Source organism: Hyperolius riggenbachi, chromosome 5 (assembly GCF_040937935.1).
Source record: "Hyperolius riggenbachi isolate aHypRig1 chromosome 5, aHypRig1.pri, whole genome shotgun sequence".
Lineage (NCBI taxonomy): Eukaryota > Metazoa > Chordata > Amphibia > Anura > Hyperoliidae > Hyperolius > Hyperolius riggenbachi.
In genome coordinates this window covers 58,177,818-58,196,042 of record NC_090650.1, presented here as the reverse complement: position 1 = coordinate 58,196,042, position 18,225 = coordinate 58,177,818, and the positions used below count along the sequence as shown (strand labels likewise).

General features: G+C 42.5%; 1 protein-coding gene across 27 annotated transcripts in view; it reads right to left on the bottom strand.

Moving 5' to 3' along the window:
- PARD3 (par-3 family cell polarity regulator) overlaps window positions 1-18,225 on the bottom strand; it is a 771,876-nt gene that overhangs the window by 453,094 nt on the left and 300,557 nt on the right. The gene's annotated exons all lie outside the window — the stretch shown is intronic.

The window sequence follows — 18,225 nt, the reverse complement described above, 5'->3', positions numbered from 1 at the left end:
GGAGGCCCCAGGTAAGTGGATGCAGATTTTTATTTTTTTTTATCCCTCCCTGAACCTTCCCTTTAAGAAAGCAAACGTTTGTTTTTCCTAGTACAGCTAAGAAATACAAAATTAGTGGCAAAGAAGAGTCAGTTTCCAGTAAAGGAAGGGTTAAAAAACAAAAACAAACCTTCGGTTATCTATGCAAAAGTTTCTCTGAGCTACTTGACCCAACTGGGTCGAATACAGTCCTGTTTTCTGAAGCATGTAAACAACCAAGAAACCGTGAGAGACAGCTTGAGACAGCTGCAGAAAACTTCAAAGGGTCATTATTTCTGCTTTGTTTTATAGCTTAAAAGACAGAGTGAGGTTTTAAAACTGCAACTGTGATGCCATGTTATAAAGGGGGGAAAAAGCTATATAACAAAATAATAATTTAAAAAAAACACATTTCTTTGCTACTAATGTTCTATTCATTATCCGTATTACACATACAAGTCAAATCATAAGGTGTTGTTTTTTTCCATTCAGGTTTGCGTTAAAACAAATTTAAAAACTTTCTGTAAGGCAGATACCATGAAGGGGTTAACGTAGCAGCGCCATGTCTACTTGGAAGTGGCTGATAATACAACCAAAGGAGCTGATTGAAAGAGCAGTAGGGGTATAATTTGCACGTGGGGCCAAGCTGTTCAGCAGATCTGCTCCACACAGCTGACTATACTGGCATGCTCAAAGACCCACAAAAGTTGGAGACAAGGAAATAGCAGCGCTGTATTGTTTGTCACAATGAGCGATGCTTCCATACGACTTGGCAGAAATACTCTCAGGACAATGGTGGGCATTGTGGTGGGCGGGTCACATACTGCAGAGCAGCTGCTCGCTGCTAATGGGGAGATGAATGCTAGCGGTCCCTCCATATTGTCAGCCATTGTGGAATCCAGCTGTCATCAGAAGGCTGGTGGCAGGAAATGAAGAGTGCAGGAGTCACGCGTTAGTGGAAAAGGCTAAGCTGTATTTACCGAAAAATGTGATGCAATCTGCTTTGCTTTGGTTCATCGGTGCCGTTTTTAGCCCAACTGTCCACTTCTAATAGCTAATCAACTCCATAGACTGCTAACAATCACACTTGATTATCATACATAGACAGACGTCCGCTTGCCATCTGCACCATGTCCCCATCTCCACCTACATCCCAAATGTCCTTTCCCATCTAAGTTCCAGTCTCTTACTTTTCAAAATTAGAGCATTATGGAAGAAAGATGTCGTTTTATTCAGAACTATTAAATCAAACCGCATCAGTCTAGTTTAGGGGACTCAACAGAAAACCTCATAGGGAACAGTCATCCAATCACAGGTCCCTCAATAACATGACGCGTTACGATTGGTCTAATCGTGTGAGTGTAGTTTACTACAAACTATATAAGTACAAGGATATGTAGTAAAAAAATTTTTGAAGAGACAAAAAAGTTTCAAGATGATCTTACATTTTAATGTATCAAAAAGTTATTTTGTATAAACAGAGTTCACAAATCTTCAAGTGAATTAATCTTTGCAAACAACATCCCATTATCAAGTACCAAAAAACAAATGTTAAAATTTGCAATTCTTTAAAAAGGTGGAAACATTGGACACAGCACACAGTCAAGATGTACCGCTCTCACCACTCTCTCCTGGTACATCTTGCCTGTGTGCTGTGCCCAATGTTAGTCTAAGTGGTGTTTCCTGGCTTGATGTTGTCCAGATGGTACCCGTCCCAATTTTTGTCCTGTATATTACAGATTACAATTGTTTGTGAAGGCCTGAAGAAGGTTACTCCGAAAACAAGTCGACGTTGCCTTTTTAAACAATTGCATATTTCATCATATGTTTTTGGTACTTGATAATGGGATGTTGTTTGCAAAGATGAATTCGCTTGAAGATTTGTGAACTCTGTTTTTACAAAATAACTTTTTGATACATCAAAATTTAAGATCTAGAAACTTTGTCTCTTCAAAAATATTTTTTTACTATATATCCTTGTACTTAATTATATGGTTATATTATTGGTGTTCTGGCACACCATTGAGGATATGGTTTTTGGTCTCCCAATTTTTCCAATTGTAGTTTACTACAACCCAGGCCCGGATTTCCCTCACAGGAGCCTACTTACACTTCGTCCTCCATGAACCTACAACCACCTAACTGCACCGCAGTTGTGCTGGCTGGCCCAGCTGTCACTTCTCCTTTACTCCTCTTGCCTGTCATAACTACAGGTGCCCCTTAGGGCTTGTTCACACTACAAGAGTTTTTCTAAGGGTTTGTGATTTTAAAAGCTCTTGCTAATGTTATCCTTTGTGATCGTTCACACTGGAGAGATGTGATTTTGTAAAAATCCCCCATAGGATTGCATTAGCCAGAGCTTTTAAAAAGCTCTTGTAGTGTGAATGTGCCCTTAGTATTAAGCAGCCAGAAGTAGCCTCAAGTAACTAGAGGTGCCCCAAGTATTAGGTAGCTAGAGGAACCTCAGTATTAAGTAGCTAGAGGTGCCCCTGGCTGACGGTAGATCACGCTAGTGAAATGAAGAGGGCAGGGTGAGTAACCTCATTTACACTCATCAGTAGATGAGTTACAAGTAGAGGTGTCTGCAATTGCGATATATGACAAGCTACCTCATGCAGTCACGCTCTGGCCCCATCCACCGCAACCGGCGTTAGCTAGCAACCTACCCGTGGGATAGCTACACCCCACCTGTCAAATCCAGGTGGAGTGAGATCAGCCAGGACCCCCATAGTGGAAGGTTACAGTCCCCATCTTGGGTGCTCACTGGCGACATACCAATATATAATGGTGGTCGATTTTAATGATCATTATTTGTTATAATAAAGAGAATGCTACTTTTTATGTACCTGTAGGGTATGTGTTTAGACACCTGTGTTTGATGTTTATTCCCTGGTATTATCTTTTCAGTTCGGGTTTATAACCAGATTCTGATTAAACGTTTTGGAATAGTCGAGAGTGACAGAAATTATTTGATCTAATGCTATAGACCCACCTGACTGTGAGGTGGCAAACATCTGGTGAGCATATCAACCAGAGGGGGTCTGCAGTGTACGGGTGCACCTTGATGTGATGGCATATGTGGATCACTATTAAATGGCGGATTGTCTGACTTTGTGGAAACAGTAAAGCAATATATATATATATATAGTGTCCTCTCTTTAGGTTACTGATGTGAAAATAGAGAGTGCTGTAAAGTATTTTTAGACTATTGACTAGAAACCACTATTGTCTTGTGTCAAAATATTAAAATAAGCAATCTCTCTGGAAATGGACACACTAACCAGCAAGCTCATGGTGACCCAGAACTTATTGGAGTGTGTAAGGGACTACAATGGTCCTAAAAGCCCCCTTTCTAAAATACACAGCTAGCTAATCTGGCACATTGCAAACTGAAGCAGTTTGTTTCCCTATTGCTGTACAAAACTACATTTGGTGGTATACAGTCAGACAGGGTGAAGGTACTTACTCTCACCTGGTTAAGGCAATAAAGCCACTTAAGACCCTTAGAAATTATAATAATTCCTTTTTTTTGTATAGCGCCTTTCTCCTGTCTGACTCAAAGCGCTCGCGAGGCAGCCACTAGAGCACACTCAGTAGGCAGTAGCAGTGTTAGGGAGTCTTGCCCAAAGAGCTCCTTACCGAATTACTTGCTTACTGAACAGGAAGCGCCGAGATTTGAAAAGATGAGGAAGCAGCATAGCTAATGAAAAAAAGTAGTATTACTATTTTAAAGGAAACAAGGAATTATGAATTCTCCAACAAAAAGCTCTGAAATTCCTTGTATAGCTAATCACATGACGGTGGACAACGAATCCACAGCACAATCCACGTGTTCACAGCAAAGCAAGGGACGCTGTGATCATCCTATTGGATGGCCAAGAATTTAAATGGGCAAGGAGGTGCTGAGGGGCGTGGTCAACTCGTTTACTTGTTCACAGAAAATCTGCTGTATCGGACATGTCATAGCTGGCACGCCATGTAGGACTTTCATCCGACGTCTGCAAAAATTGTGCACATCGGAACCTTGCATTTCAGGACCTTGCATTCCGGACAGAACACAACGGACACCGGACAGAATGTACATGTTGGCATAAATGCTTCATATCAGAATCAGAAAATATTTATTGGGCAAGCCTGACTAGGTCGTGCCTGGAATTGGGTTTGGCACATTACATAGTTTAGAGTAGACACAGTAGAGTAGATTGTACATAAAACACAAGTAAGCAGTGACTTCAAGATACATAACAGAGCAAAAGCTGCCATTTGGCTATATTTTAAATCCCACTCAAATGGCACTCATGGCCGGCAGCTGGGAGGCTGAACTGCCAGACAACCACATGGTACAGCCTTCTGTGTGAAGAAGGCCTTAAGGTGGCCATACATCTCTCCACTTGGTGACCATTCATGCATCCACTTTAATAATTATTATCCAATTGGATGAAAATTGATGCCGCCAAGAGCATTCCCTAATTGGCTGCATGTAATGATCAGACATGCTGCAAAGTGTTGGGCCATTGTGATCGATCGAGTGCGCAGAGGTAGCGGCAAGCGATATTGGGACAAGCAACGAACACTACAAAACCCCCAGCACTATCCCCCTACTGTATAAAGGGACTAGATTGTGAGCCCCTGAGGGACAGTTAGTGACTATACAATATTCTCTGTACAGCGCTGCGATATATGTCAGCGCTATATAAATATTAAAATAAAAAAATTAAAGTAGCAATAAAGGATAAGAGCACTAAACGGAACAGTAGTAGCTGCCTGAGGTTCCCAATCCACACAGGAGTATGCCAGAAAGAATAAACAATCCTCGGCTCTGTCACTTTAAATCCCCAACTGTTGTAGCCTGCAGTCAACAAGTGGTCAATACATGAGAAGACGTGACCACCACCAGATCATAAAAAGGAGAGGAGTGAACGCTGGTGGTGGGAAGGCATGGAGGGAGTTCAAGAGGAAGAAAGTCACCATAGGATACACAGACAGGGTCTTTGGTCTGTTGTGGTCGGTCTCTTTAATGGACAGTATTGAGCTGTAGTGCGAAACTAAAGTTATGATTTTTCGGAAGAATTTCACATTGAGGGTGACTGCTAAGCTAATAGGAGTAAACAGTGTTAGATTTTTTTTTACTGGACCAGGGGTTTAACCTAACCAGGTAATCAGGGCTGTGGAGTCAGTACAAAAATCATCCGACTCCGAAAACCACTGACTCCAATTCCAGGTACCCAAAATTGCTCTGACTCAAGACTCCTCAATTCAGACTCCTCAGCCCTGCACATAATCACTTATTCAGATTGTTGTGATCGTTTCTAACATTTCCTTCCTCTATGACCTGCATTAAGGATGGGCTCCCTGCTGTTCCATATAAGTAATTAACTCTCGTCTCTGAACAGTGGTCTCTAGTGGCCAGAGGAAGCAGGAGCAACTTCTTTTAACAAGACTGCTATATTCACTGCAAGCTAAAAGGCTGATATTTATGTGAGAGAAAAAAAAAAAAAAAAAAACCCAACCAATTTCTTCCTCTTTATCTGTTCTACTTATTTTAAGAATAAAAAAAAATGTTCTGATAATACGGTTAACCTTTAAAGTGTGTGGGAAAGGCTGTGAAGCTGACAAATCTCCTATAATAAAGCTGTTCCAACAGTAAGGATGGAATTTTTACTAATGAGGAACTACACAGGGAAAACCTCTGGATGGCTGCAACCTCAAGCTGGCTAGACTCTCTATATATAGAACATCCTTGATGGGGTAAGACTAATGGACACCACTCAATAGATTAGCCTCCATTTACCACAGGGGAAACACACAAAAACTGCATGCGTCAGGGCCTAACAAAGCTCGAAACTAAAGAATCTCTTCAGTCAATGCAGTGTGCAGAAAAGGTGAAAGAATCTTCTCGTAAAGGCAATACCGAGGGGTTCCGTGAAGCTGGGACTATAATGAGACTTTTAAGCATAGGTGGGGGGGGGTTAACAAAGAACGGGAGCGGCGCACATTTGAAAGCACACAAGGCTCTGGGAACACAAGGTCACAATGTGAACTTGAAGTGAGGGTAGCAGAGTACAAAGGAGAGAGAGAAGTATACCAGGAGTGCACAGGTAGCACAACGATTGATCTCAATCCCTGCAGAGACCCCTTCCTGAGATGTGAGAGGAAGGTATTAAATTCTTCTGTTTGAAACCAGACGGGAAAGGTGGAGCAGTGCAGGATCTGCCTGCCTTTACCACCTCAGCTCTTACCGGCGAAACACGGTGTTGAATAAAAGCTGAGAAAATCTAATCCGAAGTTCATTCCTCTAGATGAATGCGTACTTTCTGATACAATGAAAGGAAGATTGAGGACATTCCTTGTAAGCTTCATTTTTTACCTACTACAAAACATGTTAAACAAAATTTAAAGCATAAGCTACGTCTGATCTGAAGACAATACATATTAGTGCCGTGTTTCTTGTTTTCAGACGCCTACTACAAGCTTCAAAGAGACTAATTCAGTTCTGAGGCAGACAACAATCAAAGCAATTCTCCTATGCAGGATAACTTGTATAACGAGAAAGCACCTGGACTTATATGACTTAGCGGGGCGATTATAGCTAGAAAAGCACTCTGGCAATTTTTTGCCTCAAGAGGCATTCTGTCCCTGGCTCTGGTACAACCCTGGCACTTTATTTGGCGTGAGGAAGTGGGTGCAGACCCACGAAAAGTGGTGTGTGTGTACAGTGTGTGTGTGCGTGTGCGCGTGTGTGCGTGTCATTACTTAGCTAAGCCACATCTATTTTTCTATTTTTAAGCGGTGTATAACTCTGTTTTATCTACTTCTTACCACCTTTATGCTTTTCCCCCTCCTTTGGGAGGGGCCTGGGTGGCTACCTAGTGGCTTTTCCATCAATAAGACCTTTGTTGTTTTTACCAAGAGTGTGACCACATCCAGCTCCAGCCGAATACCCAAGTGGAGTCCGGTTTCTAGATCTTCACCTGCTTTTCCTTGTGCACCCTTCCTTTGTGAGTACCCGAAGCCTTATTGTTTTACATCACTCTACCTGTGACATACTGCACCATTTGGGCTCCCATTATCTGTGTTCTTTTTTTAGGGTGTTTGGTCATCCTACCTTGAAGTTTCATTGTTCAACTCAAATTCAAAGAGGGAAAGAAAGGTTTAGATGTTGCCACTTGTGTTAACAACAGTTGTGACTATTAACATATTAATCTGTTAGATCCCTCGAGTGGCAGCTTGCGGCCGAGAGCTGTTGAGATGCATCATTGTCCTATGAAGTAGGAAGGAAGGGTGACGTTCGGCACAACACAGACCAGGAGGGGTTTGCATTCAGCCTTGATGATCTGCCACTCTGAATCTCTCTGCAATTTATGGGAAAGGATTGGGCCAAAGGAGGAACAATTTGTGCTTATTTTTCACAGCTGCAGAAACTAACTTGCAGGAATCTATGAAAGGCCCTGACTTAACATTATTGAGAAGCTGGCATGTGTAGAAGGAACCAGTGTGGGAAAAGTGGGCCATAGGAAGCCTCTGGACTATCTACATGCTTCTCACTACCGAGGTGAGTATCTAACTTTAAAATTTTTGACTACAGGCAACATCCACAGTCAGTGAAAAAAAAAAATAATTGTAGTACTAGTGGCTAAACCACGCAGAGTTTTATTTCCAGCAGCACAACCTAAAGTGTAAGTAGTCACCATTCTGAACAGCTGCCTCACGCCAAAAATATAGCACATGTACAAATATCTCACAATGTCACTTTGAAATCCACCACAACAAACCTGTACGTGACACCGAACAAATATAAGACAAATGTATTGCTATGGTGCTCACCCGCCCTGCCATAAGTCGCTCTACCATGCAACATGTCTGTACAGTGCGTTCCCCTCCGTCTTGCCCCTACCAAGTAAAATACTTACCCGCAACACTGAGTGTGACCTTAAAGGGAACCTGAACTGAGTAAAATTATTTAAAATAAACACATGCAGTACCTGCAAATGAATATTATTTACCTCACCATCAGTTCCTCTCAGAAGCTCACCATTTTCTTCCGAGGACACCTTCCAGTTGTGACAAGATCCTGTAAGACTTGTCTTTCCAGAAGTTGAAAACCTTAGGCCTCTTGCACACTGCATGCGATTCCGATTTTTAATCTGTGTTTACATCAGATTCAGATTTTTATGCTGCTTTTTTTGATCCTTTTTCTGTTGATTGCATTCAGAGAAAATCTGAATTGCAAAACAGATTTGCAGTGTGCAGGGAGCCTTAGGGCCATTTTCCACTATATCAGTTGCTGTCAGTTATAACTAGTAGAACAACTGATGTGCAAGGTAATGCCCATGCTTCCCTATGGTTCAACCTATGGTTCAAGCGATATTAATGATTTAGACCTCTTTCACAGTGGGACATTAAAGTTGCACGTTATAAAAAATTATAAAGCACACTAACGCACAGCCAGTGTTCTCCACAGGCTCTTTTAGCCGGGTGCTCCACCCGGCTAGTTTTGGTGAGTACCCGGCTGTCATCAGCTCAACTCCACCTCTGCTGTAAACAGAAATGTGCAGAGAAGCACTGGCCCTGCATTCTTTCATCTAGCCCCACCCGGCTACTTTTTCATGTCACCCGGCTACTTTTTCACGCCACCCGGCTGGGAAAAAATTCTGGGGAGAACACTGACAGCAATACAAAGTCTGTGCGACATACACAGTGCACACATTGCGTTGTGTGTAACGTTTAGCAATATTTTTAAACTGCTGCATGCTATGCGTTTAGCAATACATTTGCTGCATTGTGTGTTGCACATGGTCAGTAAATTATTTTTTTTAATGTACCGCATGCGCCGTTTTCGTTCCATCAGTATGCAACAAAAAAAGCGCACCAAGAGACAACGCAGTGCAAAATAACGTCCAATTTCATAACCTACATGCGCTGCATTAGGGGCACGTTGTGCGACTAACTTCCCACTGTGAAAGAGGCCTAGCAGAGTGCTGACCTGGTAGCTCTTTTAATGGAGGAAAGAGAATTCCATTGATCACAGTGGACAAACAGGACGCAGGAGAGGAGAAAGAGATTGAAGAGCAGACCACATGGGAGGTAAGTATGATGTGTGTATGTTCACTTTTATATACCAGTTCAGGTTTGCTTTAAGGACAAACCATTCTTTTTGTCACTCATACCTTAGACCTGAGCCTTATTGCTTGCTAACCAATGCCCAACAAAGAGCAAAAACATAAATCAATCAATCTCTAACTAGCCACCATGATGACGGGACATTAGCAGAAGCAAAATTCCCCCCAAAAAGTAAAAAGACAGATGAACCACACTGAAATAATTGCATGTCCAAATCACAGAAGCAGATGGTTCAAGCTGGCAAAAGGAAAAAAAAAAACCCTCTCATTCGTTCAGAACCAACAGATGCGAGAAGTTTAAAATATTGCTGCTTTAGGATACACAAAGACTGTCGGCACAGATTGTGGGTTTGGGCCAGTCTATCAGTTATTAATGATCTTGAAGAACAGAAGTCCTAGAAAAGTGTTGCGAAGGAAGAAGTACTACGACAGACGCAGTGCTATGTGGGCTGCCAGTCTCCTTAGAGATGAAATAGAAAAATGAGACATAACACAGAGGAGGGGGAAAGATGGAACAAGTTTCTTACATAATGTGATCACTAAGAATAAAGCAGACAGCTTTCCGGAGGGGCTTTGCATTGCCTCTGTAGGCTTGCAGTTCGGATGCATCCTTGAGCGTTGTCACTTATCAGTCGGTTTTCTCTTATGAAATGTGTATACCATTTGTATGATCAGCAGCACGAGGAATATTATGTTTTTATTGTTAGATTAGTGTTAGGTCTTCCCCGAGGGGGTACGTCACTGCCGTGGGGAAGTCTAGTAGGTAATGGTCTGTGCACATATCACTGAAGCTAACCCCCCTTTGTCTGTAGTGCTGGGTGTGTAATGCAGTCCAGTGGGGCTCTGCACATCAATGCAGATAAATCTTTCAGGTATAAGTTCACCCCCCTTTTCCCTGTAGTGAGTGCTGGGTGTGTGACGTAGTCCAGTTGTTGGGGTCCGCACATCAATGCACATAAATCATTCAGGTATAAGTTTTGTTTGAAAGCGCTGCCATGTTTCCTACTAAGAATAAAGCATTACACTGATAAGTATACAAAAACCTTTTCTCCCCCTGTATTTCAGAGAGCCGACGACTCAGCACAGGCCAGTACTTTACACCAGGGCTATGGAGTCTGAGTCATTTTTGGGGTACTTGGAGTTGGTGGCTTCATAAACTGAGGAGTTGGATGAATATAGTACAGACTCCACAGCTTGCCAAACTCCCTGCTTTCTACACCTCTGCCACACTAGAAAGCCTGTGTAACTCCACTAATACTGTTAACCTCCCCAGCGTTTAATATGCATTTTTTTCAGCGTTTCTTTATATTGTAAACATTTTTGCGGACCGCTTGAAAGTTCAGGTCTTGCAAGTTGCCTGCAAGCATGCATACAATATAACAAAGGCACTTTTTAATTATTTTTTTACTTTAATTTCTTCTATGGGAAGCAGTGCAGCTCACAGTTTTGTTTTTTTGGGGGGGTTTTTACACTTAGAATATTTTAGATTGAATCCAGATGTTTGTATTTGGTTCAATACAAAAAATATATGAATCTGTCACTTGAATTGATTAGGCTGCAAGCACCAGACACACAAGGGGGCACACACAGCGTCATCAGAGGGACACACCGGGGGACACGATCGCCGAGGGATAGGAAGCAGATGGAGGAAGAAGAAGATCGCCGCAAGGAATTGCCGCTAATGAAGACGGGAATCTGTGCACAGGGAAGACGCAAAGGATCGCACAATGCCAGCGATGCCACAGGTGAGTAATACGAATTTCTGGACGAGCCCGACTCGTCCTTAAAGGGACTCAGAGCTCACTAAGACAAAAAAAAAAAGACTTCTACATACCTGGGGCTTCCTCCAACTCCATCTGCTTGGATCACTCCCACGCCGCCGTCCTCCGATGTCTGCTGCTCCGGTACCAGATCCCCGCTCTTCCATCAGTCGGAGCCAGTCTGACGTAAGAGCAGTGCGCCCTCTCCGTATATCTCCAGCAGCTGCTGTAGAGATACGCAAAGAGCGCACTTCTCCTGCGTAGACTGAAGCCGACTGATGGAAGTGCGGGGATCTGCGGCGTGGGAGTGATCCAAGCAGATGGGGCTGGAGGAAGCCCCAGGTTTGTACAAATCTTTTTGTTTTAGAGAGCTCTGGTACACTTTAACAATAGTAGCTAGTTTGTTTAGGACGAGTCACGCTGGTCCTTAACGCCCAGGAGGTTAATGGGAAATTACACTTATTTCTCTTAAAGTGTACCTGTGATCAAATAAAAGAGAAATAATTCTTACCTCAGTAGAGGGAACCTTCTGGAAAATCCAGAGGCTTCCCTCATCCTCCTCGACCTCATAGTTCCAATGCTGGGTCTCTCCTAACATTTTTAAGCAAGAGTTTGTCGAGTTTCCTGTGGTCACGCTTCTTTCCGTGTATGAGTGCGGCCACACTGCGCAGGCACCAGCCCAGTACAACAGCCCAGGAATGTTAGAGAGGAGTGGACAGCTTATCAGCAATAACTAAAGTGACCTAGCAGAAAGGACAGCCCCTGCCCTGGCCTGCATCAGATGTACTGCCAAGCGCAAATTAAAGAGACTCTGAAGTCTCTTTTTTCCTTGCTTTTGTCATATAATTCTGTTCAGCATGAATGCCTCAGTGAAATCGCCGCATCCCCGCGGCAGATGGGTGATTTTAAACAGAGGATTAGCCCTGCAGAGCTCCCGGGCTCGCAGGTCTTCACTTCCTCAATGAGGCAGAGCTGCAGGCTGTAGCTCTGCCTCCTCCGCAGTGAATCTCTGCGGATCGCCGCCTCTCCGTCTTTCACTGTAGAGTGGCGGCGAGGAGGCGGAAATTCACAGAGATTGATTGCGGAGAGGCTGAGCTACAGCTCAAAGCTCAGCCTCTCCAGGAAGAGAAGCCCTGCGAGCCAGGGCAGCACAATCTGCGACCAGCAAAGTCATAAAACTGTGCTGGTCTATAGCACAGCAATAAATCACCCATCTGCCGCGGGGATGTGTCGATTTCACTGGGGCATTCATGCTGAACAGGATTATATGACAAAAGCAGGGGAAAAAAAGAGACTTCGGTCTCTTTAAGCCCGCGCCTGCACAGTAGCATGAAGTTACAGGGCTTTTTCCTCCATGCAAATACAGCTTTGTGCTACTGTGGAGGCATGCGATTCTTGAGCCTGCGCCAAGCAAGTACGCTCATACATGGGCAGGACCACGTCTGCGAAGAAGAGGGTGATGGCGAGCAGAAGGGGGGTGAATGAGGATTGTAGAAGCCTCAGGACCATTTAATGGCCAGATGGATCAGGGAATGATCGTTCTTTGGTGGAGATCCTCGACCCAACTGGTTGTGGGTACTTGGCTTAAAGAGAAACTGTGACCAAGGTTAAAACTTCAGCCCAATCAGTAGCTGATGCCCACTTTCCCATGAGAAATCTATTCCTTTTCTCAGACTGATTATCAGGGGGCTCTGTATGGCTGATATTGTGTTGAAACCCCTCCCACAGTGTGATGTCAGGACCATGGTTCTGACATCACACCGTGGGAGCCTTGCTGCATTCTGGGAAATAATAGTTCCCAACTGCCAAAAAAAGCAAGCAGCATCTCTTTCCACTGGCATCACTTGCCAGCAGTAAAAATGTCCCCATGTGATAAATGTCAATGTAAATCAGAGAGAGGAAAGATTTTACAATGGGCAAACACTGACCACATCATTTATACATAATTATTGTAAAAAAGTACTTTTGTTCATTATGTTATTTTCACTAGCGTTCCTCTAAGAGAGATGTATGGATCCTAAAATAGGTTAAAAAAAATATTTTGTACAGTAGGGTAGATATGTACTGTGTATACTGTATATCATAAGACATTTTTTGTAGGTCTTTTTCAAGAGTTTCCCAAGAATCAATAATCAAATGAGACCAAAAGAGACGTGGTTAATAGCTCTCCATTTAAGCTGTGCTCTTCATTGTAGGATGAGAAATGTAAGGCAATTTTGACTGAAGGAGTAAATTTTGCCTCACAATAGGATTACCTTTCCTTTAATCTTGGTTGGGGATCTTTGTAATTTGCAATCTGAGCAATTATCTTGAAAGCAAGTGTGTATGAGAGAACCGACCTCAGTCAATCATGAAATAGGACTGCTGTCACTCAGCATTAAGAGTCAAATTAAAACATTCTAGTGAAAAACATTTTACTCTGGAACAAATCTACATCCTAGATGTAATGTGTACACACGTGTTTAAAATTTTCCAATTTTTTCACAATAGTGAGCCTTTAAGAATGACATTTAAAGTAAACTAGAGATGGCAAAATAAAAAGACTTTACACATACCAGGGCGGCGCATGCGCAGAAGAGCAGACTGGCGAGACTGAGCCAGATTACCAGGAGTGATTGCGGCTGAACGGAGGCACTCAGGAGGACGGTGAGGGACGCATCAGTACTTATGGGGGCTGGAGTAAGCCAGCCCCCATAATTATCAAATTTTTTAATTATCTCAGGTACACGTTAAGGAGAGGCGACGTATTGGGTAAGCCGTATATTCTGTTACATTACAGAAAATGTATATAATTTAACCTCCTGGGCGATAATCCCGAGCTGAGCTCGGGGTATGTCGCGCAGGAGGAGTTCTCAGGCCCTGGTGGGCCGATTTGCATAAATTTTTTTTTTGTTACACGCAGCTAGCACTTTGCTAGCTGCGTGTAACTTCTGATCGCCACAGCTCGCCGCCGATCCGCCGCTCTCCACCGTGGCGCGCAGCCCCCCCCCCCCCCCCCCCCGACCCCTTGCGCAGCCTGGCCAATCAGTGCCAGGCAGCGCTGAGGGGTGGATCGGGACTCCCTCTGATGTCATGACGTTCTGAACGGGACTTCCTGCTTACTCTGATCGCCGAAGGCGATCGGAGTGGGTGGGGGGATGCCGCTGCTCAGCAGCTATCATGTAGCGAGCCCAGGGCTTGCTACATGATTTAAAAAATTTAAAAAAAAAGTGCTGCGCCCCCTCCTGGGCGATCTAATTGTATCATCCAGAGGGTTAAGAGGGTTGTGAAAAGAACTTTGCAACAGGAAAAAAAAAAGTTTCAGGTCAGAAATAATCCATAAAACACAAGCAAGCAGAGCAAATATACGATACGCATTAATTGACAGATGTCCTGGTTATGTTCTTGGATAGTCAAAACAAGCATCCAGCTCACTGCGACCTCCATACTGGAAATCGAGTTACGTTTCAACTAGTAACTCAATTTAATGGCTCTAATGCTTTTAATTTTCCCATCCAGCCTGTAAAAGTGGATGAACGAGGCCTATGCTGAGAAGCAAGCAAGACGGGAGGAATAACATCTAACTTTTGTCCCCCCCTCCCCTTCTCCCCGTTTAATAATTCCTAGAGATTGGCTTACATAGGTCTGTACTGTTTTAATTTGGTTCGCTGCTGCGAGTGATTTTCTGCAATTTGATTTCAGAAAATCAAATTCTGGTATCAGTCTAGGTAGAAATGAAATAAAGAGGGCAGACTGGTATATAAAATCATTTTGTTGTGTTTGGGTGAATTATGGCCTCATCCTAGGCAGGGTAGGAGGAGGATACTGCCGTGTTTATGGGAAAAAATATTACAATTTCAAGCTGAGCATGCTACAAAATCTAAAGAGCTCTGTGAATGTGTTGGGATTGACTCCTACCAACAAGATAAAATATGCCCAGCAACAATTTATTCCGATGCCTTTGTTGTAATTTTCCCAGGTAATTTTCCTGGTTTCAGCATAAGAAACACTTCCTATATCTATATGGTGCTGTATATTGGTATGTAGACCTGCCCTGCCAGTGATATTTAGCCTATGTACAATTCTCATTGAAGAAATGAAGCAGAAAAAGAACTTTAACCTCCATAGAGGTTATCACAAGGCGGGCTCAGGTTGGAAAAAACAAACCAGGAGCAGTAACCCCAAGCATGACTCGTGGTCGCCACCAGCAGGACAGTGCGGAGCATATCTCGCAGTGGGCGTTATGCTAGGTACACAATATGCTTTTTTGGCCGATTTTCCGTCTGATTTCCGGTTCAATTCTGTTATCTTTTCGGTTTCTATTCACTTATATGAACAATCGATCAGAAACACGATAAAAAATAAGATCGGACATGTCTGAAATTATCTATGGAACCATCTAACACAATTGTATGATGTGTACCTAGCATTACACTCACCTCCCGGGGAATACAGATACCGGAAGCCATTCTCCTTCCTGTCCTCCGAGTGTCTGCATCTCTCGGGTCAGATTGCAGTTTGTCGTCATGACGTCAGATGGCAATCTCACTACAGGGCTACTGTGCCACACAGAGGACGGAGGGAGAATTACAGCTCTGGATCCCAGGGAGGCGATTAAGTGCTGGGGAAGATTTTTTTCGGTTTTAGGGTGGAAAAAATTGCACCGCTTTTAGACCCTAAAATCTGGAAAGAATAAAACCGCCAGGAGGCTTAAAAGGGCGTTTTTCCTGGAAATTAGCACTGCCTTTGACCAAGGAGAACAAAACATTTTCTTTTTTGTTCTCTGGAAATTTTCATGACTAACCAAGAGGTGAAATTAAGAAAATTTTAAAAAAATATGCAACTAAAAAAGTGTGGAACACATTTAGATAGCGCATAACCTGCTTGAAGAAGGACCTTCACAGACATGTAAAGGTTGTTGCTTTATCTTTTGGGTGAAAATGAAAAGCTACGTGCCTGACTGCCATGCTGAGCTTCTGGCTTCATTACTTCCCAAGCCAATGACCTGAAACAATATGGCAGCCTGCACAGTCAGAACACCGGATCCGTGTCCTCGTGTCGGGTCAGTGACTTCACGTATTAAAGGCCAGAAGATCAGCAGGACAAGAAAGTAGCATGATGTTCAACAAATACCTCTATACGACTCAATAAAGATTTATTTTCAAGGAGAAAAAAAAAGAAATAGGTCAGTCAACCTTCCTACAGAACCAAAACCGATTGACTGGTCACATGACCCACCAAATACAAGTGGTCATATAAGAGTTATGTATCTGGCCTGGCCAGGAAGAAATCACATCACAGAAGTAGCAGATCTGAATAATTAAGGGATGTAAAGAAGTGTTGCGTAACCAATTAGGACATTTCAAATAAACAATTTGTATTTGTGATACAGCAAAGAAACTAAAGTTACAGTAACATTAGTACAGTGAAGATGGCTCAATGTAGAAGGCGGACTCTAAAGAACAGCAGTGGTATATATTTCTACCTCCAAGCTAATAAACCGAAGTGACCACCTTTGTCAAACTCCAGTCAAACTGAACTGCTACAGATGTTGCCCAAAGTTCAATCAAGAAGCAGTGCCTTCTTCTGCTCAGTGTGATGTACATTTTTTTTTATGTACAGGCAATCAGTTTATCAGCTTAAAATGGGATGAAACTCCATATCAACTGAAAAAAAGTTAAATAAATCATCTACTGTATATTCCTGCATATAAGACTACTTTTAAACCCTTGAAAATCTTCTGAAAAGTCAGGTGTCGTCTTATAGGTCGGGTGTCACTGATGCCGGGAGATACGCCCTATCCTGTTACCGCCTCTCAGATCTCGCTGTTGAGAACTGTAGTGAAGCAGCACAGGAGCACATGTGTGAGATCTGAGAGGCAGAGAAGGAGGTAAATAGGATGCAAGGGTGGGGCAGACGGGTGAAAGAGGCGTGTTTTATGGGCACAGCGCGATCCATTCTTCCATACTGCTCTGATAAACAGGTAAATAAGGAGAGCTGACCAATCCGCTTAGGGAGAGTTGACTCATCCAACTAGTCAATCACCGGTATACTAATATATACTGGGTACCACATACCGTACAGCACCAGTATCTGTTCATACCTAGCACCAGTATATGATATTTTTTTTTTTTTAATGTGTGCGTTGGAAGAGGGGTAGTATTATACGGAAAATATATCCCAAACTCTATATTTTAACTGAAAAAGTTGGGGAATCCTCATATGCCCAGTCGTCTTATATGCCGGAATACCGTATACTGCAATTAAAATTATTTATTCAGCTTACCTATCCCATTTTAGTGTTCACTGTCAGATTATGTGATATGAAGAAAAAAAAAAAAGAATATTTCTGATGGTTTCCATTTTTACTGTTTCTCTGTGATGCCAAAAGTGACATTACTTCTGCCCTTTTAGTTTTAACCCAGCTCAGTGATGATTTACAGCTTATTTTACAGATTACTGTCCCTCCCACAGGAATCATCATCTAGATCAGTGTTTCTCAACATTTTATGGGTATGTACCCCCTTTAAAACCCTGTATTTACCAAGTACCCCCTAGCATAGTAACGTACCCCTTGAAAAATATATATTTAATCATAGTACATGATAATTGGTTCTAAATAATTTCTAAACATTTACTATTACTTTTAATTAGCTAAAAAAAACTAATTTTGTGTTTAAATAAGATTTCTCATTTTCTAAAACTCTAAATTTGTTATTCTTGGTTAAGTATATCAAGCCCGAGTACCCCCTGGAAGCATCAGAAGTACCTCCTGGACTATGCATACCACAGGTTGAGAACCTAGGATCTATATAACTGGTTTACGTGTGCGTGTGTGCGTTCGTGCTTCAATCATCTTCTGTCCATAGTGTCCTTATCTTATCTGAAATAAGAAGTTTGTTATTTGCATTTTGAGAAGTGTGTAACTGTAGCTAAAAATGAGAATACTTATCACAATCCTGTTGGCATTGCATACTTTGTCACAGTTCAGGAAAAGCACACTGGCCAGATAAAAAAAATAAAAATAAGGGGACCTATAGGGACCTAGCTAATCTATTTAGGGCACCATTTTTAGGCATTTTTTTTTTTTTTATATTTTTGAATGTTACAACCACCTTTAAAGTAACTAACTGTGCTATTTTCTTACCTACAGTATTTAAGAAGAAACGAAAGAAAACTCTTTCTATATATTAACATGTCAACAGCCATAGGTGCTCATAAATCAGACTTCTGCTTATAGTGCAGCATGATGTCTGTGATTCACAGCACTTCTTAGTCTGGCGACTGGTTTTAGAGCCTGCAATTCTCTACACAGAAAGCGGACTGTGGCTCGATCTACAAAGCTATAA